The sequence below is a fragment of the Coturnix japonica genome, chromosome 3 (genome assembly GCF_054131305.1).
Source record: "Coturnix japonica strain WE chromosome 3, WE-NBRP24, whole genome shotgun sequence".
NCBI classification, from domain to species: Eukaryota; Metazoa; Chordata; class Aves; order Galliformes; family Phasianidae; genus Coturnix; species Coturnix japonica.
The window spans coordinates 14,521,082-14,543,606 of NC_140665.1; the positions used below are offsets into that span (position 1 = coordinate 14,521,082).

Consider the following 22,525-nt stretch of genomic DNA (forward strand, 5'->3'; position numbering starts at 1 on the left):
CTGAAAAGCAACCCATGTTTGCCCTTCTCTGAAAGTCTGTCCTTGACTACAGGTGTTTAGCAAGATCACTTCTGGGAATGGAGACTCACCATCACCTGCAAAACACTTTGCTGCCCTACCATATCAGGACATGTCAAGAGCAGCGTATATTCTTCATTATCAGGTTCAAGTGGGACTAAATACAGACAAGACTTTCTGTTAAAATTAATGTTGAATTCTTAGTATTTAATATAAACACACCATTCCTATGAACTCATTATCTAATAAAGAACAACTCTTCCTTCAGAGTGAGAAAATGTATAAATACATATAATTTAAAGGAAGTAATGTGGTAAATTATCACATTAGAAACTGTATTCTTAACTGGTGTAAACTGACACAACTTCAACAGAGACAAGCTGATTAACATCAGTACCTGATCTTGCCTAACCTGTTTAACACTGACAATGTGCACGCTTCTGCAGTGCTACTCTTAATCTCTAACATTTGCTTTCATCTGTCAGCATGTAGTAAGTAGTCAAATAAAAAGATAGTTCTTCATTGTAAGTTTTTCTTCAGTGTTTTGTATGAACTCCAAAATTCTATTTTTTTTTAATTATGTTTTGGTAATTTTTCTCGTGGAGACTTTGAGACAGCAGCAGTGGAAACTGAAGCTGTCTGATTAATCTGAGGTCACATTTTGTGTAGGCAGCTGCAATCCAAACTTCCCCACCCTGCCCTACCAGTAACCCCAACTCTGACCTGGGGGGACCACCCCCTCACTCCTGCAATGGCTCAGTCCACATTTCTACTAAGCAAATACAGCCAGTCAGCTGAAATGCCAAAATAGCTGTGTGTGAAAATATATACTCATACTGTCAGGTCTTTGTGACTTTTTCGGTTGGACAATAACCAAGACCACCACATGCATCTGGCAGTCTGAGATCAACTGATGATCTACTTAGTACACATACTTTGTCCCTGTGAACAAGTTCCTTTTTGAAATGGAACAGTGGTTTAAGGAAAAGAAGAAAGAAAAAACACACAGCTCTGCGGGCTTATGACCCCCAGAAAGTCCTCTAGCATTTACACTGAGTTCTCCTAGACCATCTCTAACTCTTCAGTCTTGACTGTAGAAATGCTGAACCCAAGCTCTCAACCTCTCAACCTTATTCACAGCAAAACTGCTTGGTGTTCCTTGCTTTAGGGAGTCAAGTCACTGATCCAGAAATGTAAGTGTGGATTTAAAACTTGAATTTCCTAGGGCATAAGAATGATTAATTTGATAAATCTTTCTGATACTTGGATATTCAGAAGCTTTGAAAATCTCGTTCTTGAAGCACCTTGTACAGGTGCAACTCACTTCCAAGTTCAACCTCCTTGACTTCAGTGCTGTAGCACAGTATCAAGAGCATCTGCTGTGGAGAAGTGGTCATCTGTAGGAATGTTTAGCTGGAGGAACAGCGTGAGAGGACGTTTTATCATCCTCCTTTCACAGGTGGGAAACTGAAGCACATGGAGGAAAAGGAGGGGCAGGAAAGAGGGAAAGGATATAAGTGATGTGTTCAAGGCCACCCAGAAAGACTGCTGCAGAGAGAAAATGCATCTTTATTTCTCCCTCCACCCCCCTTGCTTCCTTTCTGCACACAAGATCTCCATCCACAGAGCAGCTTGGGTTTACACAGGTCACTGCTGTTGTGCACAGCGGTTACCAAGAGGAACCTACATCTTCACAGGTACAAAAGGACAGTATTCTGAAGCTCTTGTCCCTGTTCAGCAGAGAAAGGAACAGCACTTGCATCCTACTCCTTGAATGCTGAAGCAGTGGAAAATAAGGATAAAGATGTTTTTATGCAGAGAGTAGCAGTCAATCAACCTTTTGGCTTTTGGACTTTGTCCTAATTACAGGGTAATATTCAGTACAGTAACTGCTCACAACTGCTAACAATTGCCAATGGTCTTGCTCACGGATTGTTAGCTGGTAATGAAATCCTCAGTACAAATTACAGCAAAAATCACAGGGAAGTGAAGCAAATATGCACCACTCATGATCTGACCAACACTGACTATGGAGTGGAAGGAAAATAGGTAGTCTGAGTGCTTTAAAAGGCCAGCTCTACTGATTTTAGAGACAGCAGAACAGCATAGGCAGACATGAATGTAGTGGACCCAAAAGCCAGAAGATGCAGCATCTGTATTTAACAGAGCTATTGATTTACCATGTTGTGTTTGTGCAAGATACTCCAAGACTTCTCTTTCACCACTTTCAAAGTATGAATGCCTTGAGGCAAAACTGTATCCGTCTTCATTTCACACTGACCTGTGGACAGTCACCTCACTTGAGTTTGAACCTTCTTGCTACTCAGGCAGAAAGCTGATGAAGTAATTCTGAAAGCTTTTTAAGTACATAACTTTACATATCTAAAGTTTCACTTTACATTTAAGCTAAGATCAACCACAAGGACAGGCAAGATGGGAAGGGTAAGTACTGATCATCCTCTGTTTCTTGAATTCTTTACAAATGACAGACAAGTTCTCCCTTGGTTGGCAGAAAGTAGGCACAGAAAGCAACACCAAAAGAGGGGCTCTGATATGGAATTACTTGCTGATAGTATAAAACAACCTGAGCATCTCTTATGTAGGTTCCCTCTACACGGAAGAGTGAAATGCCACTGACAGTCTAGTTGACTAACAGAGTTCCCTGTCTCTGACGAGCATGGATGGATTCCCATTTAGATTTTTTTATAGGAACTGTTTGATACACTTCAGTCAGTAACACCAAAGAGATATATTGTCAGCAATAGTCTCATCTCCAGAAAATAAAGAATATTGCACCCACCACTAAGCTTTGGTCTATAGATAGACTACATCTGTGAGAACTAAATCCTGCCTCAGTTTCAGTGTTTGTTCAGAGCATCAGTGCAGTTGTGAAAGAAACCCACCAACTGTCCTCACTGTTGAAAATACAAGCTCACATCACTGATATTTCTTAGTATAACATGCTGTCATCATCTTTCAGAACTCTTAGACCAAAAGTATGTTCACAGAGTTCCCCTACACCCATCTTTTCCCTTCATTGTTCACCTGAAATCTGAGAAATCAACTGCAGCATATGCCTTATTTTTTTATTTTTCCAGTCAATATTTTTTAGCATTTGTCTCCTTCTTAGCAGTTATTGGCCTCTTACTAATAGGGCCTGGTTAAAAAGCACTGCTGTCATCAAACAGGAAGATTTTGAAAACTTCTGCCTTTCCTCAGCTGTAATGGTAATTAAGTAATTAAGCACAGTGCATTAAAAGAATAACAAAAAGAACTCCAAAACATCATTAACCTCCATCCACAAACTTCAGCTCTAGGGAGCAGAAACTATGATTTCTTCAGCATCCCATTATCTATTTATCCCTGTTTTCATCCAATACTGTAAACATAGTCATCATAAAATCTTCGTTTCAAAACCTGCTGATTAGAATACATGAATGCTGAACAATATGCTTCCACACTGGGGGCTTGACTGCCACATTAGCTAGTAGGCTATCAATATATCTTTTATTTGTGTCTTTTCACCCATGAGAAGTCCGCATAAAGGTTTGTGTAGGTTACAGACATGTAACTCTGATGCTACAGAAAAGCCCCTCTGCATTTTCAGGCTGACTGGGATATTCAGCCCATTTTAGAAAATGCAAACACTAAAACACCACCAGCTTGATCTGAGTTAGTAACAAGCATGATGTTACTAGTTTCTTAGACAGGGGAAAGAGCTATTTCTCTTAGATTCTGTCAGTCTTCTTGGAAAGCCCAACCTAAAAGCGACGAGAAGCAAAACGAATAACACTCAGCTATATGAAGCAGAATTTGCTGCCAAGATCTGCTTGGTTACAGACAGTTGGCAAATACAGCCTGTGCTCTGAAACTCCAGCTGTGTGCCTGAGATCCCTCAGATCTATGTGTGTGATCATTAAAGATTTTCAAATTATCTAATAGAGCAGTCTCCTGGAGGTTTAGGTTTCCAGACTTCTGTTTTCTTTACAAAGGACTACATCAAACTTACTCAGAACACATTCAAAGGAAAACAGTTCTCAAGCTTTACTGTTTAAAAATGTTAAGCACACACAAGCACTCTGGGCTTGCTTTTTTCCTGCGAGTGCAATTTGTTCACACTCTCTGTATCAGCAGGAACAGTTGGAGCATGATCATTGCAGTGAAGCTGAAGAGCACTCCCTGGGCCCTTCCAGTCTGGATACCATCCAGCTGTCCATCACCATTTTCATTCTCTAGTTAACTCCAGAGTACAGTCACAGCTCCTCCTGGTACTCAGGGATTCAGTACAACAACACCTACACGTCTGAATGCTTGATGAGCCCCACAGAGAGCACGTGACCATAAGAGTGGAGGCAGTATAGAGATTGTTTAATATCAAGAAGACCAAATATCTTCTTTCAGAACTATTCTTTTTTACTTCCTATTTCCAAATGTTTATCCAATAAACCAAAACAAATTGTGACTTTGTCTTTTAAGTCGTACTAAAAGCAAAATGGCTCTGTCCAAATAAAAAGCTTCAGCACTTCTGAATCAACACTTGTACAGGGGATAGGGCCCTTTAAATGCATGATGTCTTTATGAAGACTTCAGCTGTAAGTTTGTAAAATGTCTGTAGTTTCCCTTAAAGGCCACAGACAGACAGATTCCATATGAAATTCCGCAAGCCATATTCCATACAAAATACTGTGAACAACCACAGATACAAAGGAAGGTTCTCTTGTTACCTTGGTCATGATTAAATCTTTGAAGTAGAAAGGTATTCAAGATGAAGCCAAATGGTCCAGGTCAAAGTAGATCTGAAAACAAAAATTACAAAAAATAAATTTACAAGGTAATTCATTTTGACAGCCAGAAGGCTGCTCAATCTCAAAAATCAAATTATAGAAAACAGCATTTTTACAAGACAATGACATTTAGCTATGTGAAGTTAATTAGAACCCTACTGTCTTCTAGACTGACAACCAAATACACTGAGAGACGTACATATATACAACCACAAAAAAAAAAAGGTGCTGAGTCAGTGACTACCACACCACTAAAGTCTTAGGCAGGGAGTCCCTAGGTGTGTTTACTTCACAGAAACAGAACAAGTAGGTTAGACTGCAAAGCAACGTTTCTTTCTGAGTTGGTAGAACTCATATGTATGCAAATGGAGGGGAAAAAAAAAACCACAAGAAGAAAAACCCTTGTAAAGCTGCACCATCCTATTTACTTAAAGCTCCACATCTCCACATTCACAGCAATACTTCACTAGATAGCTTTGCAAAGTAAATTCCTTGCATGTGAAGTTTACACAAACAAGAAAACCAAAACAATTTATCCCAATATTTTTCTTAACAAATGATGTCAAATACAAGCAAACGAAGATACTACACATGTGAAGAGAACATAGACTAATGCTGGTTTCAGAGGAGTGACCAACTCTAGTAAAATAAATACCCAGGGCCTCAGAGGCTTCACCTGGTCCTCAGTTTACAATTGACAGTAGTAAATGATGGGGTGTTCTTAAAACTTTCAAAGTAGCTTGTTTTCATTTGTTCATGTTCCAAGATCCACTATTTTTCAAACCCTGAAAAAAAACCCTCTGTCATATGAAAAAATAAAAAAAATAAAAAAAAATCTTAACAAACATAGCCAACCAAGTTGAGCTGCTAAGGCAGCTGGCAGCAGAGTACCTTCCTGCGGTGTTCTAAGGACCTCAGCACAGCCACATCATGTGCCAACTGCCCAAGTCCCACAGAGGCCTGTTGGCAACAGGTGAGCAAGGGGTATGTCTAGGACAGCTGGCCTTAGCTGACAGAATGGATCTCTCATGCGCTATGATGTCATGCTCAGCAAGAATAGCTGCAGGACAGAGGAAGGGGAATGACTATTCTGGTGAAAAATGCCTGTCTTTCTGAGCAACTGCTACACACGTTGAGACTTTGCTTTCTAGGAAGTAACCAAACAGGTAGAGAAGGTAGAGAAGGGAGGTAGGAGGTAGGAGGTAGAGAAGTTATCTTCTCTTGTTTCAGCATAGCTTTTACATTCTTTTTATTGTTCAATTGCTCCTTATTTCAAGCCATGATCTTTTGGGGGCTTTTTTTTCCTACTCATCACTCTGAAGAGGGAGAGTGAAAAGAGCGTGGCAGAGCTCAACAACCCATCCACTGTTAAACTGTCGTACTGCCTTAAGCAAATGAAGGCTGGGAGCAGAGAGGGCTATGAGGTATACATGAGGGAGTCAGCATAAGTAGAAAATGCCCAGTTGCATTCCATTCCAATGAAGAGAGGATGAAATTACCACTTTCTCCTTTGTTTCTCTGCTGAGCCAAAGCACCTGAACAACTGAGCTCTCCTGCACTGCATTTTGGCTTCTTTGGAATATGCCTAACATTGGTGAACTGCAGTGCATCTATAGATCTTATGCCACATACAACCAAAGTAATTTTCCTAAGTGCAGTTAGTCCTTTCGTACAATCAAGACTGACAAGTCATAGCCAACATCTCAGACAAACGTTAATAGATGATATGGCTGTATGTGCCCAGAATAAAACCGTGGAACTTGCTGAACTGAAGCTGCAAAACCGAGCATGATGTCAGCTGCAAACTTTCCCAAGAAAATTAAGTAAATGGTGATGGGCTACACTGAGTTCCATGCTGTTTCATGAACATTACTGTTAGTGCCAGAGACAGATATGTTACACAGTCACAGCGCCATGTTTGAATGCAGCAGAAAAGTATTCCTAGTATCAATTTGTTACCCATAAAACAAAACCACAGCTTTACTAGTCCCATCCAGCTTACATTAATGCATTTCTACAAGAAATTTCTGCAGATGTTTCCAAAGTACCCTATCTTTTTGCAGCAGGCCAGGCCTGAAGACACTAACTTATAAGAGCATAGATCTCTCAGGAAACATTGGTACACAATCTGTCGTGATCACTCAGTTAATTCAATGATCTTCATTCAAATAGATGTACATAAACCACATGAACATATCCTATAAAAAGATTCTACCAAATTAAGTGAGCACTAACAATGATAGGACAAGAGGAAATTATTTTAAACTAAGAGAGGGGAGATTTGTGTTAGGCGGAGGAAATTCTTTACTCAGAAGACGGTGAGGCCCTGGCATTGCTGCCCATGGCTGTGAGTGCCCCATCCCTGAAGGTGCTCCATGCCAGGCTGGGCCCTAGGAAGCCTGAACTGATAGGGGCAGCCCTACATACCTCTGGGTGTTAGAACTGGGTGGGCCCTAAGGTGTCTTCCAGTCCAAACCACTCTACAATTTTATTTTCCCACTTCCCAGTTCCTCCTTCAAATAAAGCAGTCTGACTTCACATCCTCTGGCCTGAGAAAACATAGTCAAGAAAGCATCTTGCAGTTTCTCACTCAGATGGATTACCAGGATAGGGCTGCTCAGCCTCAGTATTTGCACTGCAGCTTTGCCTTCCATCTTATTCTTTTGTTCTTGCTACCAAAACATTTGTTATATATCCCTCCATATATTCCTAGTTTAACTTCTTTCTTGCAGGATCACATATCTACAGGTCACTCAAGATCCTGCAAAGATGCCTCTTGACTGATGTAAATCAGAAGGGAACATTTTTACCCAGGTGATGTCAATTCCAGCCTACAAAAATAGACAGTCTGACCTTGCCTTCAATCCCTAACATTCCCGTATTAGTTTCATGAGCCTAGGCCTGTTTCCACCTCGGAATTCAATATCAGGTCACAGGCTTTCCTCACACAGCGCGGTATCTGCACAGACTGAAGTTAATAGTGAAGTTTGCAGCTAATTCAACATCCAAGAGTCCCTTCTTTGTTAGTTATTCTAGTTAGCCTCACACTCCTCACAAGAGACCCTCCACAGGAAGGTGCTGGCACACCTGTCCTTCCTTGCAACTCTCTACTGACAAGCATCACAAGACTCAAAATTCAAACACAGTCATGATAATACCTATCACTAAGTCTTTCTACTGATTCTATAGAAAATCCTCTCACATCTAATAGGATTTCCTTCTCTTTTTTTCAACTCTATATGGGATTTCAGAAAGACAATTAATTTTAAAATGAGTTGGGTATTTATCAAGGTCTTTTTAAAATATACTTTATTGTTACAGTACAATTAATACTGTCATGCCTCAGCTCTCAAACCTTAGAATATGTCATTCAGTCTTTAGCAGGGTCTGTTGTGATAGAACAAAGTAAAATGGTTTCAAACTAAAAGAAAGGAGATTTAGACTGGTCATAAGGGAGAAAGTTTTTACAAGAAGGGTAGAAAAGCACTGGAATATGTTGCCCTGAGAGATGATGGAAGCCTCATCCTTGGAGATATTCAAGGCTCAATAGTGCTCTGAGCATCTGATCAAGCTGTAGGTGCCCCTGTTCATCACACGGGGTTGGACTATATGGCCTTTAAGTGTCTATTCCAACTCAAATGATTCTACGATTTTAATGAAGGTTAAGATGACAAGAGATGCTTCCACATTCCAGGTTTTGAACTACATTTAGAAGAGAGAGGGGAAAAATAATCAGATTGAAGTTACTTTAATTTTCCCAAGAACTCATAATATAAAACTTCAGGATGTGCCTCATCTTCAATGCTACTATCCTTTAGTCATTTAGAATTACTTGCTTTAATTAATTTTAGCAAGGAAAATGCTGTGCATTAACAGTCACATCTACTTAAAGGTGTTAATCCTAAATCCTCTCTAACATACTTTATATACATTCAGATGGGTGAAAGAAACAGGCAGCGGGGAAGAATTCCACAATATAATCATTTGGCAGCTTACATTATTTTCTTTCAAAGGGCATTACAATACCCTTCTCTCACTTGGGGAACTTCAAGAGAAGATAATTATTCTTGTCTGCCTTGTAATATATATTAAAAATGCTCAAATGTGGCTTTCTAGGGAATTCTGCCAAATATTTTTAGGCACCAGACCCAGCTTTACTTAATTTTGTATTGCCTTCCTAGTCTATTATGAAATACCCTTCCATGCAGTTTGAATTTGGTAAAAAGGCTGAAGCATATTCATTTATATTAAAAACAAAAATACTTCTTTCCTTGAAATAGAGATCTTTAACTCCCGATGTTACAGACATTCAGATGCACCATAATTAAAGGGTCTCTCTACAGAGCTCAATACGCATCACTGAGGTTTTACTGACAAAAGAAAAAAGCTGAAAGTTGTGGGTTTTTCTTTTTTTGTTGTTTGTTTTAACAGACAACATACCAAGAACAGAAAGTAAATATTTTTGTTTAATGCTCCCTCTATTAGTAGCATAACAGTAGTACCTTGAGCCTCTGAAGAAGACAAGAGCCCCTCTACACAAGACATTCAAAAAGCTCCAAAAGGTGCAAATCCTGAACCTTCAAGTGCTGTCATCAGCTATGGTAAAGTATTGAACTGCACCAGAGTTAGAGGGAAAAAAAGTGTTATTTAAGGTAACAAGCCCTTATTATTATCAATATTTATCACAAGGGATAAGATAAAACAGGTAGTCAGCAAACCAGTGTCAACAGTCTGCTCCAGAGTTTACGATCTAAGCAAGCAAGAATGCCAAGGCTGGACACAGAGACAGAGCTCATTACACAAAAGCATAATATGTATAGCTGGAAAGAAATAAGCCAAATAACAGGGAGCGATAAAACAGGTGTGGAGTGAATTTGATGATATGATGCCCACAGACAGCACCGCAAGGCAAACAAGTAGTACAGAGCTGGCAGCTGCTGGGCAAAGTACGAGTGGGAAACAGAGGCACAGTCCTGCTCCAAGGGGTGCAGCAGAGCAGGTAGTAGGGGAAAGTCTGACCACCAGTTGCTCACCTGAGCACCTATTCACTAACTCCTGGTGGGACACTCCTGCCAAAAGCCCGAGGCTACCAAAGCACATGCTGGTGAAAAAGACTGGGAAAGCCTCATCCTGAGCTGCAGAAGAATCTGGCATGATTTCCACAGCAAGAGCTGTGGATAAAGCCCACAGATATCCCCAGCAGGGTGTTTCCTGGATATTTCACCATCTTCCCCTCACCCTTTTAAAAGCCAGCATCAGAAACTGTAGATACTGTACATAATGTCCATGTGTAATGTAGTATTTAAGTGTTTATTTTGGCTTCCTAAAACAGGCTGGAATCCAGCTCTTGTGCTCAGCCCCACCTTACTTATATTTGCTCTGTTATGCACAACAAGCTCGGAGCCACATGTAAATATGAAACACTTTACAACTGTATTAACACTATCTCTATATCATTAATACACACTAACTTCTTTCACAAAGGACTTGTACAAGGATTGGTTGCTACAGAATCCTTTAAAGTTCAAGTTTCAGAGAGAAGCAACACTGTTTTACTTTTCCCTGATCACCAAAAGAAAGCCATTCCAGACTGTGCCTTGAAAACTGAAACAGATGAGAGGGTTTCTCCTACCTCCTCTTATGGTTTCATCTTTTTTGTTGGCGAGCTATTCTGTGCCAGACAAACTAGGATTTCTTACATTCTTCAGTCACTCAGATGTTCTTTCCTGTAGATATTCCAACAGCAGATAAATTTCAAGGCTTGCAGAGCCAAGCACACGAATCTCTGTGAAGACTTCAGTTAATTAAGGATACTGCTGGATGGTCTTGTTTTGCTGTTAAACTAAGAGCTTGCAAACTGACTTTGGTCTGATATGCATCAATTAAGAGTAACAGCAGAGCTAAGTACTATGGGTGTATGAAAAACCAAAAACCAGGTCACTTAAACAGGTTCTGTAGAAACACAGTCGTATGAGAAAGTATGCATCTTTCGCATGCAGCTGCATATGCCATCTTCACAGTTTCAAAGCACTGGACTTAGCAGACACAGGGAAACAAACAGTGTGGCTCTCAGCAGAGCCAGTGGCACCAGGCCTTCTCCTTGTACACATGCAGAACCTGGCACTCACACTCAGAGGGCAGGCACAGCATACAAAAGCAACACCCAAATTTGTAAGCTAGTGAAAAGCCTGCAGCATTCAGAGCCTCTACATTGCCAAGACAAGAATTAGAGGTACCACACCTGGAGAACTCATCAGGGCATGTCTGCAAGATGCATGCTTTTCTGCACACAATTCTTTTCTTAAAGGATTCCTTCTTACCTATCATTTCATTTTGCAATGAGATCCAAATACCTCTCCTAAAGAGAGTAGTCTGTTAACATTTAAGCTATTCTTATCAAGGCTGTTTACCTGTGATCACCTCATACACTGCACTAGTGTATCTCTGTAGCAATATATGGATTTCACCAACCTGTATTCAGCCTTCACATATCTGCTCACAAGGCTGAATCTAAACTTCAATAGTGGTAAAGTTTCCATATATCCAAGCCTGGTATGTGAGAAATCTACAATGTCCCTTGGATTCCCCATAGCTAGCAGTGTTTGTTACCTACTATAGCTAACAAAAACTAGTAGTACATCTGGGTCTGTGAACACACAAATTTCAGTATTCAGCATTGTATGCATCTGCCTCCTATTCCATCCCAGGAAAAAAGAATAACAGAATCTGAGGTGAGATTATATGGAAAATCATGAGTACACAAATCTACATCCATGAATGAGAATAAAATCAGCTTTTCTTCAGGAAAAGCTTGATCTACTGCTGCAGTGAAGGGCATAGATTTGTCAGCTGCTGGGCAACAGATGGAAGAAACTTAGAGTCTTTTTTCCCCACTAAGAGTCACCTGAATCCTCGATGATGTGTGCATAATTGACAGAGATACGAATTATTTGTGTGACCAGAAGGGGGGAAAAGAACAGTGAACTCTACATAACTCAAACTATGGAATAATAGTGTTTCAGTAGGCATGTAATCAGCTCAGAAAAACACAATAAAGGGTAAAAACTACACATTCATTTCCACACAGTGGGGTCTATGATATGGTTAAAAAAGGAACATGATTTCTGCCCAAAAAAGTTTAGAATCTGGGGCTCCAAACAGTACAGCTTGTGCTCTTCATCCATCAGCAGCTTATGTTTCTTTAAAAAAAAATAAAAAATAAAAAGTTTAAATGCTAAACTCCAAATACCTCAAAAGGCTTTCTAAAAGAGCTGAGAGAGAATTAGATATCAATGTTTTGCAGTTTAAAGTGCTGGCACCTTACAAAGAGAAGCCTTTTGTTAGAGACAGGAAGTTTAGTTTATTGCTTGGTGTATACAGTTCGCCCACTACATTATTCTGGGCTATTTTCATTCCTCACATAGTAAAGAGGAAATTCTAAGAACATTTCATTGCTTTTCTTTGTTTGATGAAGAGCAAAAATGCGCAGTTTACTGACCACTGTATTGCTTTGCTACTTTTGAAGTGCAATTTCACTTCACATATTTCTTCTGCTGGATTAAATATTTGTTCATTACAAAAATGAATTGGTTTTGCCCCATTCAACTTAAGTCCACCACTCACTTTCATTGCTTGTTACTGAGCAGAATTCTTTAGCACACAAATGCAAAGCAGCAAAACAAAACAAAAACAGAAATCTCAATCCTTTTAGCCTCATTTATTTTTTCCTCAAGAGCTGACAACTCTTCTCCCCTACGTGCTTTGCCCAGATCTTTTTCAGTCAGATGCAATCTGAAACAGAGAAATAGCAACGTAGCTACAAGCACAGGAATATTACTATTGCTCTTCCAAAGGGCACTCATTTTTTCAAAGTAAGTGCTGCACCTACTGTCCATTATGACGCTGTTGTCTGTTCAGCACATTTTTGTGCAGCTGAAATTTTAAAACAAAGAGCCAGAATACGTGCTTGTCCTTTTACTCTTTTACTTTTTAGTGATTCACAAGGTTATCCCTAATGTTCTTATACCTTAAAATAACAACAACAAAAATAAGATGATTTCTCATAAAAGGCTTGGTTTCTAAGAAAAGCTAAGCATTTAAGCATTTATTAGAAACAGTTTTAGTTTCTCATTAATCTGAAGATTAAGTATTATTGATTTACTATGAACAATTCATCGTGTGCCCATAAGCAGCATATGAAAACAGAGTCTGAGAACTGAAAAATGAGTGATGCCTTTCTGGCAGCAGTTTGCTCTGTCCCGCCAATGGCACAACCTGTCCAACTGGATGGGAAACAGCCCTGCTCTTTCTGCAATGTTCTGCATGCTTGACTGTATATGTCCCACAGATCATCCACTAAGCTACACTTACTTTTATATTACAGGATCAGCAAGTATAAAGAAGATGAAGTCTCTGGGGACTCTAGATATTGCTTAACATTAACCGCTCAGGCTCTTAAGTCACCCCAGAGGTGATCTTGGTAAAAAGAGATGAATTACATAGATAGATTGACACAGAGACGTATGCATATCTGCACACATAGACTTACATACCCCCTAGATGGAACAACTCCAATTCACTACAGCAAGCTTTGGGTCAGACCAAGCATTAGTATAAGATACACAATAGCTGCCTCTGATCTTTGAAACCAGTTTTAGAAGGCTTATGTGGAGTATGAATCTCAGTTCTGTGACCGACCCTGGCTCTTCACCAGTGTAGTTCCACTGGCATTAACTCCATTGGCTTTGGTGACATGTAAAACCAATGTAACAAAGTGGAGAATTTTGCTACACTACGTTTTTTTAAATAGCTTATTAGCCCACATGTTATCACACAGTATCACAGTATCACGGTCTCGTGCGGGTTGGAAGGGACCTTAGAGATCATCGAGTCCAGCCCCTGGGATTCGAGCCTCCTGTGTTGCAACGTGGCATTCCTACCACTGAATATGTTATACCCTTTTCAGTGAGTTGGACTCTGTGCAAAGAGCTCTGAGGACCTTATTCCCTGGAACTGATATGACTCTTCTCACTGGCTTCGGGTCAGAGCCCTAAATTCATCTGAAAATTCTGTAGAGATGATTAAGTAATAAAGTGGTCCAACAAATGTGTTAATGAAAATCTCTTGAGGATGACATGGCTCTTATTAGTTTGGAGAAGGTTTCCAAAAATGAAAAACGCTTTAAAAACAATAAATTGTGCCAAATGGTCCTGAATACTACATTATCTTTCTTACTACTATTTAAAAATAATAACAGACATAATCAAATTCTAAGCTGGAAATACATATGCATAGTATTATTATTTTTCCAGCCTAGGAAAATTTGTTTACAGCTTAAAACATGCAGAAAATGCATAGGATGGAAATGGAAGATAGGGTCAGACAAATAAGAGAATGAAGCACTTCTCTGCCACCCTCTTCTACTTTGCTTGGCTGCATAGCCCTCAGGATGAACTGTCTGCCTTGTCTCTCCTGCCTGCCTCCTGTCACACCCAGCCCTGCTGCCTGCCCTGGCTTCCCACACATATGCTCTTAATGAGCAGGTAGAGTAATTGCTTTCACAACATTTTTCTCACAGTGACATTTATTATTTGCTCAGGGTTTAGTGCCATTGCACCAGTTCCTCGGGTCCCATCGAAGAACAAATTCCTTCAACAAGCACAGAAGTTTTGTCCAAAGAAAGACTACTGGATGCACAGCTATTGTGGCCTATAGTTGTGAAGAAATATCAGTGACAGGATTTGAAGCTCAACTTCTCTACAATCTCATGCCACTTTTTTGTCCCTCATGTTCTGCAGAATAGCAATTAATAACGGTCCTTTTTCTCCACAGAATAATTAGAAGAGCAAATGCACCAATGATAGGAACACAACCAGTTCTCAGGTTTACACAAGCACCTGAAATGGACCTAAAGTGCAAAATAGCTAACAATTTTCTGAAATTATGCCAGTCCTTGGCCAGTACCTATCACTAAATGAAGATAGGCCAAGTTCCATTTATCTTATATGCCAGTATACATGCAGAGGCCAAGGGCTAACTACAACAGGGTTATACCCAGAGTCTGTAAACCATGAAATACTACTGTTACTGAGATTCAGTGATGCTGATATGACTCTAATCTCTGGGTATTAGATCAGGTCCATGAATTACTGCCAGAAGCCTATGAAGGGGTCACAGTGATCATGAGGGGTTTAGTTATTACTGACATGGCAGTAGCTCATGAAAACCCAATAGACGTCAAAGCCCAAAAGCAGGGGCAACCAGAGTAAGCATGCACACGTAGCTCTGTATCAAGTTTGGAAAGAAATAATGCAGATAGCCTTAAGTTTGTTGAAAAGAGGAGAGAGAGAAAGGTAAAAAAATACCTCAGACCTTGCATACTACAGTAACACATCCATTGTAGTGCACCCTTTCTCAGTGTGTTCACTGATATTTATTGTGACAGTTTCTTGGATTCTTTTTCAGCAACACCCAAACTCCACCTTCACTTTGAACACAGGTCTGCTGCACAATGAGGTGACACACAGCATTCAAAGGCACATCTTTACTAGCCATTCTAGAGAACACTGGCAGCAAACTGGCAGTGCAAGCAGCTCTAGATAGTACTTGGGATCTAACCTAGACTGGTAGGCAAGCCCAAGCCCAGTTCAGGCCCCTTACCTTCACTGCCCTTCATATCTGAAATGAAATCTAGCTCAGATCACAACATTTGCTAAAATCATATTCCTGATTTTCTCATCAAAGCTGGCTAAACTTTCACTTAGAATTTGCCTTCATGTTTTTCATTTACTTTTTGCCATTTACTTTTTTTGTGTGTGTACTCCAAAATCTATATATTCTATTTCATGCCAAGACATGCAGGTAATCTGAGAGGTTCGCATTTTCTTGAGAAAGAAAGTGTTGGTTTGAGTTTCTGCTCAAATTGTTTTCTAATAATTTGGTCTTGTTAGGAAAATATATAGAAGAAATGCATTGATTCATCCACCTCTTCTAAACATTTCAATATTAGTGACACATCATGACTACAAGTTGTCATATCCCTAGGAAGTGATCACAGAAAAGCAAAAATCTTGTGATTTCAAGGACTGAAGAGTAACTTTGGTACCATTCTGTGTAGTGTAACCAAGGGATGCAAATCCACTCAGAATCCTCTACAATAATTGTAGGTGAAATTTAGCTTAATAAAGAAGATCTTATGTATCAATCTTCAAGTCCTCTTTTTAGACAAATAACACTCTTTTAGTGATAAAAACAAGGAAAAGCTGTACTTAACTGTATGGGTAACTTGCAAAGCAATTTGTCAATGAATACCTTGCACTTCTGATTTCATACTGCTTTGAATCAACGACTGCTATTACTCTCTCATCCAAAAATAATATTGCATCAGCAGCTTAGAGAGGACAAAAGGAAGGAATTTATCTTTGAAAAGGTGAATCTGAAACAGTGCCAGTCCTCACACAATTTTTTTGACTAAATGCTACACATACCATAACATGTCTTGACCATGCCACAGACAACTTTCCCTGTAACACAACTACCTAATCAGCGTCACAGGATTCTGTGACTTACGTCAATGTGACTACTTGTATGAACATGGATTACTCATATGAATAAGGGACTGGGACTTCAGTCAGAGCAGCATCTAGAGATCTTATTGACATAAGACACAATATGGAAGTGAAGCCATTAAATCAAGCAGGGGGCTGCAACTCTCATACTGCAATTTAAAATATTATTGAGATGGGTGAGGAGGGGGATGGAATATTCCAGTTATGGTGGGAAGGGAACACACTGTTTCTAATGCAGCTGTGTTTCAACTCTGAAATGTCTGCAGTTTCCAGATGACACCTGAACTGCACTGCTGCGGCAGGATGAAGTTTAATGCAATGCAAAAGTGTAACTGGCTGCAATAATTGCAGAGCAAATCCAAGGTCAGTTAAGCTATTTTTACATAAAGAACTCTGAATTTTTCTAGTGGATCCAAGGTTTGGTATCCAATTGTAATTGTTAAAATTATCATTAAGTTTTAATCCCAAGGCAAAAACAAGACCTACTCTACTGACTTCTGCCTCTAAGAATTCCTAGCATTTCTATAGGACTTTTGAAATACAATCAGAATGAAAAACTACTTCAAAGAAATCTGCTTCACAGATATGTATTACATGTCAATTCAGAAATTGGTACTCACTGTAAATCCTCATTTTCTGACTAATATATTCTGTAGTGGGCTATAATTTATTTTTCTCTCTGTGAACTTTTTCCTTTATTTCTTTTGAATATTCTGAATAGAGTTATTAGGCAGTTTTCTCTTAAGAACTCAATAAACACTAACCATTTACTTTAAAAATGGAACAGACTAATCATGCTCTTGTTCTATAGGAAAATCTATAGCTTTTTACACAGTCTGTTCTTCCCTCTGATTAGAAGACAGCGCATAAGCAAGCAGAAAATATTTGTAGCTTTAAATGAGCATCTAGGGAGCAGACATTATGACTAAGGAAATTACATCTAATTAATTGGCAATCAATTAACCTGAGGGAAAATTATCTACCACAGATTAGCGGAAGAGGAAAAATAGTGGCTCAAAGAGGTACAGTGATAAACAGCCACAGCCCCTCAGGAAAGGACTGTGAATTAGACCTTCTGCATCCGTTGAAGTCTGTCCAGAACTCAACCTTTTACAGAATTGGATGTTTAATTTCTTTAACATCTCTGTGACAATTACAGATCGTCTGATAGAGACCTTTTTTAAAAAAAGATGAGTCAGTTCTGTATGAGTTACTAACACAACAAAGACCACAGATTTCTGAGTCATGCATAAGCAACAATGTTCTCTAGTGGAAACACAGCGTTGATGTAGGCAGATAAAGCTAGATATAGCTGCAGACAAATGATAGTATGCGATGGTATAAAGGCTTTGTTGGCAAGGGTTTGAGAAATCTGAATTGCTCACTGATAGTGAATTATGCAAAATGCCCTCAAGGAGTGATGATGCTGTGTATTTCCAAAAAATTGTCACACTCTTACGTCAGACATCTACTTTCTTCTTAACCTCTTCCTCTAAAGCCATGAGCACACTTTATCTGGCAGATAAGCAATGAAGTTCAAACTCTTCATGTTAACGTTCACCCTCCTAGCACTGTCTTGTGATTTGTTCCTGAACACTCCTAATTCCTAAAAACTCCTGAAGGGATAATAGATTTTTTCTTTCTAAAAATAAAAAGAAAAAAATTAGAAATACTGATACAATTTGGTGGCCTGAAGAAGAAGGAATAATCCTAATGAACTACAAGTTCTCTTTGGATGAGAAGTAATTGAAATATACAGGATTCTCCCTAAAGTCAGCTGATGAAAAAACAACTGTTCTCAGTGCTTCTGGAAATCTCACCACCTGATTTTCAGTGTTGGAAGTCAAACACTTGCCAGAAGTCTATAGACTTACGGAGAGTAAAAGATAAATACAACTGTATTGTTAAGAGGGTTCCAGTGAAACGCAATCAAATTGATTAGTTTGTCTTAATCTCACCATGATTTTACTATCAGTTTTCACATCCTGTAAATTCCAGATGCTGATAGGCCGACTCAATTCCCCATTTTTTCCATTACTAAGTTTTCATTATGCACGTTAAGCATGTTTCCATTTGCCTGAGGTACATCAGGGGCAGGGAAGCATTTTTCAAAGATAACTCATTTAATATTAAATGTCAAAATATTACTCACTTCTTTAGCAAGACCATGCAGCTGCAACCTGAAGAATTAATTTGGGATGGTGTCTCTGTGGAGTTCAGGGCGTTGGTCTATGCATACCTTTTGCTAAACAAAAAATCATTGACTTATTCAGAATTTAAAACACTGTGTGGAACTAACTAAAGGGCAATCATGAGCAGCTAAACATATAAAGGAAGTTTTTTTTAAGCCAGAAACGTGATTAATTCTGGGTAAAACAATCAGGGGAACTTCTCATTGCACAAGCTAATTAAATAAATCTATTACCGTGATAATAATAAGAAGTGGTAATGACTTCTGGCTTTGTTTTGAAGACTATCACCATAACATTTCACTTCTGTACAAGCAATTAGAAACCCAGTAAAGAAACGCAGCACAAAAGCCTCCATTTTACAGATAGTAAAATAATACAGGGGGGGGGAAATAAACTGACTTTTTGTACAACACTTGCTTCCTTGTGTTTCATTGGAGATAATTCCTCATTTACATTCGTGCAAACCAGGTTAGGTCCAGGCCATAAACAACATAACCAAAGATGTTTGTCAACAGAGTGAACTGTCACCTGATTCTCCAAATCTCAGCTCTCTGAATCAGCAACAATCCCTTCTTCTTCATGGGAAAATCAAAACTGAACTGTGAATTCTAAGAAGAGGTGTTTCCCACTGCCGTACAGATAACTATTTCAGAACTAACTGACATTGTCCATCACTAAACTGTGCACTTGTAAAAAGAATACAATACAAGAGGATAAGAGATCAGTCCTCCCATAGATTTTATTATTTATGCCGCTATTTGTTGGATCAAACTAAGAAAAATATCTTTTCCTGTGTTTCTTAAAAATGGCATTTGAATTTCACAATGGCCACTTTTTTGCTTATAAAACAAGACAAGGTCAAAGTACTCTTTAAAATGATCTACAGGCCTGAGAACCCTTTTAGTCCCTCCATTTAGTTCTGTTATTTTGAAAAACATAGGCTGGACTAGGATGTCAGGTAGGCTTATTCACAGGACCTAAAGTCTCTCCTTGAAATCCATGATGTGGTATGGCCTTCTCAAAGTCTATTAAGCCCTCCCACTCTTTTCCTGCAAGTGACTTCTACCATATCATCTTCCTGTTGAAAAACAAAGAACCTCAACCTCACAATTTCCTCTCAGGACCTTTATTTTGCAAGTTGCTGCCTTTGAGACATCAGGTAATTCTTGGTGCCTCCAGACCAGTCATTAACCTGTTCTTTTGGGTTCCCATGCATTTTTTAATCTCCGTAAAGAAAAAAAAACACCTCAAAACTGTTCTTGCTTGCACTACAGTTCCCCTCTAGTGTTGGCTATCAGCCAGCCTTCTAGGTGGGGCTTTATAACCCCAGGGTGAACTAAGATAAATTTGTAGAGCTAGCAAGAAGTTGGTAAGGCAGTACTTATTTCAAATTCAGAAAGCAGCAAACAAGAATAAATGGTTCCTTATGGCTATGTTTGCAAATTCAAGATCTGAAGTTAAGCCTAAGAACTGTGTGGCACTCTTTGCTTTAACTGGCACAATCCTGCCTGTTAAGGTGCTTAGAATGCATGGTGATGGATACAATATACATCTTTTCCTATAAAAATTATTACCTTTGGGATGCACTTTCTGGATAACAACCATAGTGGTGTAGCCACCAGCTTCCAATGCCTGCATGTGATAGATCACTGTTCTGTTTTTCACCTTGATTGTGCTCTTACAAAAATTACCAATAAATGCTCCAACCCATAAAAATTTTATAGAAAAAAAAATTTCAGAGACTTGACCCAATCTACTTGGTTTCATATTATGTCTCTTACATTGGTCAGTAAAGATCTTCCTGAGGAATTGCTAAGGTCTCAGTTGCAACAACATGTAATATTTTAATTCCTCACAGATGTTTCTTCCTTGACTTTACAGTCAGATATTGTCTGGAACCTAGAAGCTCGGTATCCCCCCTCTGAAGTTATCACAATCCACTCTAAATCTAGAGCTGTTCTTTGTCTATATTCGTTGGATTCCTGTTCAAAGATTTTAATTTAATATTAGCTATTGATAAATATTCTCCCTGTCAGAAATATTGTCAGAAACCAAACATAAGTGAATAGTGGATACCACTGAAATGAAAAACAGCTCTACAAGTGAAAAGTTTTTTTTTAAAAAAGCATCTCCTTCTTTCCCTCTTACTTTAATGATTGCCTAAAAACACCGCTTTTGTTTTATCTATCTGTCTTAATGATTGATATGCTTCATTGTTTGGCATTTCATGAGAAATCAGACTACTGTGTTTTGTCAAGGTGGCTTCATTTAATGCTTGAACAATAGGATTTTATTCCAGACACTGTTTTATTCTGTTTTATTCAATCAAGAACTAGCATGACTTTCACTGGTACATTTCTGTACACACCTTCATAAAGACTTTTCCTTGATTAAATGAATATGTGGTTTAGCCTGAAGTGATTTGATACTGTTTTTTGACCTGCCTTTATTTTTCTGTTCAGTGTTTACAAAAGCCTCTTCTAATAAAAATAGTACTGCAGTCACAAAGATTAATTATATTAATAAGTTCATTAAAGGAAGAAAAGTATGAGATATGTATTTAGTATGTCTTAATAAAATTTCAGCATTCAAATTAGAAAATCTCTGTGCAAAACCTAAATTCTGTTTGAAATTACACCGTGCAAATATTAGCAGTTTATTATCTCACAAAAAAATGTAGTGAAGGAGCAAGTCTGTTCTGTAGCAGATTTAAGACAATTCTGACATTTCTAATCCTCTAATTAAAACTTCTCTCATGACTCACTTATGTCACTTTAAAAGGTAGATATATATTAGACTAAGTTGAGGGTGTGCACTGACACCATGATTTGCTCTCAATTGCTGACCAGAGTTATCAGTTAAAACAATTTAAAACACAAGGGATATTTTTCTCAACCACAGACTATCAGGCAATAGCAAAATGGATTTAACCCCTACAGTTTGAGAGTTGCGTGGGATTTAGCTACACAGCACTCATTAAAGTCACCAGAAGTTCAAATCAATGGGTGTGGTATGGCAGCCTTCCATTAACTCTCTTAAAGCTGGAAGCTTTGCATGTCTGTGGGGGTAAGACAGTAGGTAAAAATTACTTTCTCCAGTGGGAGTCACTACCATTATGCTGACTTCAGTGGAGAATTTGATTTGATACCTTAGCTAGCTGCAGCCTAGCAGCTAGACAGGTTGGTGGGCCAATAACCAAGTGGTGATATCCCTCTGAAAGCAAAGAACAAGTGAAGCCCAGGACGTTTTGGAGTAATCAGCTTTTTGTAGCTACTCTCAAAAATAGGCCACCTATAACATATTGTGCCAGCTAATACTTGTGGGTGACCTTAATGTGTTCGCATATGGGACCACAGCTGCAATCAATCTGCTGGTCACAAAGCCACAGACTGTAACCCAAGCAGCCAATGCCACCCATTGGCAGCAGGAGCAGTCAAAGATTCAGATGAATCTCTTAACTGTTCAAATCATTAACATAATACAAGCGAAACCCATCAACTGCCAAGACCCATTTAATCTGTCAGGCTGGCCAAAACAGTTATTATATTCACAATGCACAAATGATCTGCTCCTTCTTTACATTCAAATTGAACTCAAGGTGTTGACATCGCTCTTTAAAAGCCATGGATGGAATCCTGATCTCAGGGAAGTATGTGGGAACATTGTAATGAAAGATTTCACTCCAGTGTGGTTCCAGAGATACACACCTCCCTAAAACTTTCCTAGAGGGGAAAGAGATTTTGAAATCTCTGAAAGGCTTGTAGCATTGTTTTGCTTTGTCCCAAGCTCTACTGCCTTTTGCATATTTTCTCAGTTTTGAAGAGAGCTTGGGAAAGTCTTCCTGGAGCTGATATGTTAAAAGACTAACTCTTGCATTTCAGTGTCTCCAGCAGCTCCTGCAGTTATCTGAGCTCAGTTCTGGGCTCTGCCTCAAATGTGTTCTCCTCCTCAGTTTTCCAATCTT

The 22,525-nt window shown here is 39.0% G+C and overlaps 1 long non-coding RNA gene across 1 annotated transcript in view; it reads right to left on the bottom strand.

Moving 5' to 3' along the window:
- The window catches only part of LOC146761287 (uncharacterized), a 150,624-nt gene that overhangs the window by 97,571 nt on the left and 30,528 nt on the right, over positions 1 to 22,525 (bottom strand). Inside the window, exon 2 of the long non-coding RNA XR_014944991.1 lies at positions 4,743 to 4,814. This is a non-coding gene — a long non-coding RNA (uncharacterized LOC146761287). The remainder of the gene's footprint in view (positions 1 to 4,742; positions 4,815 to 22,525) is intronic.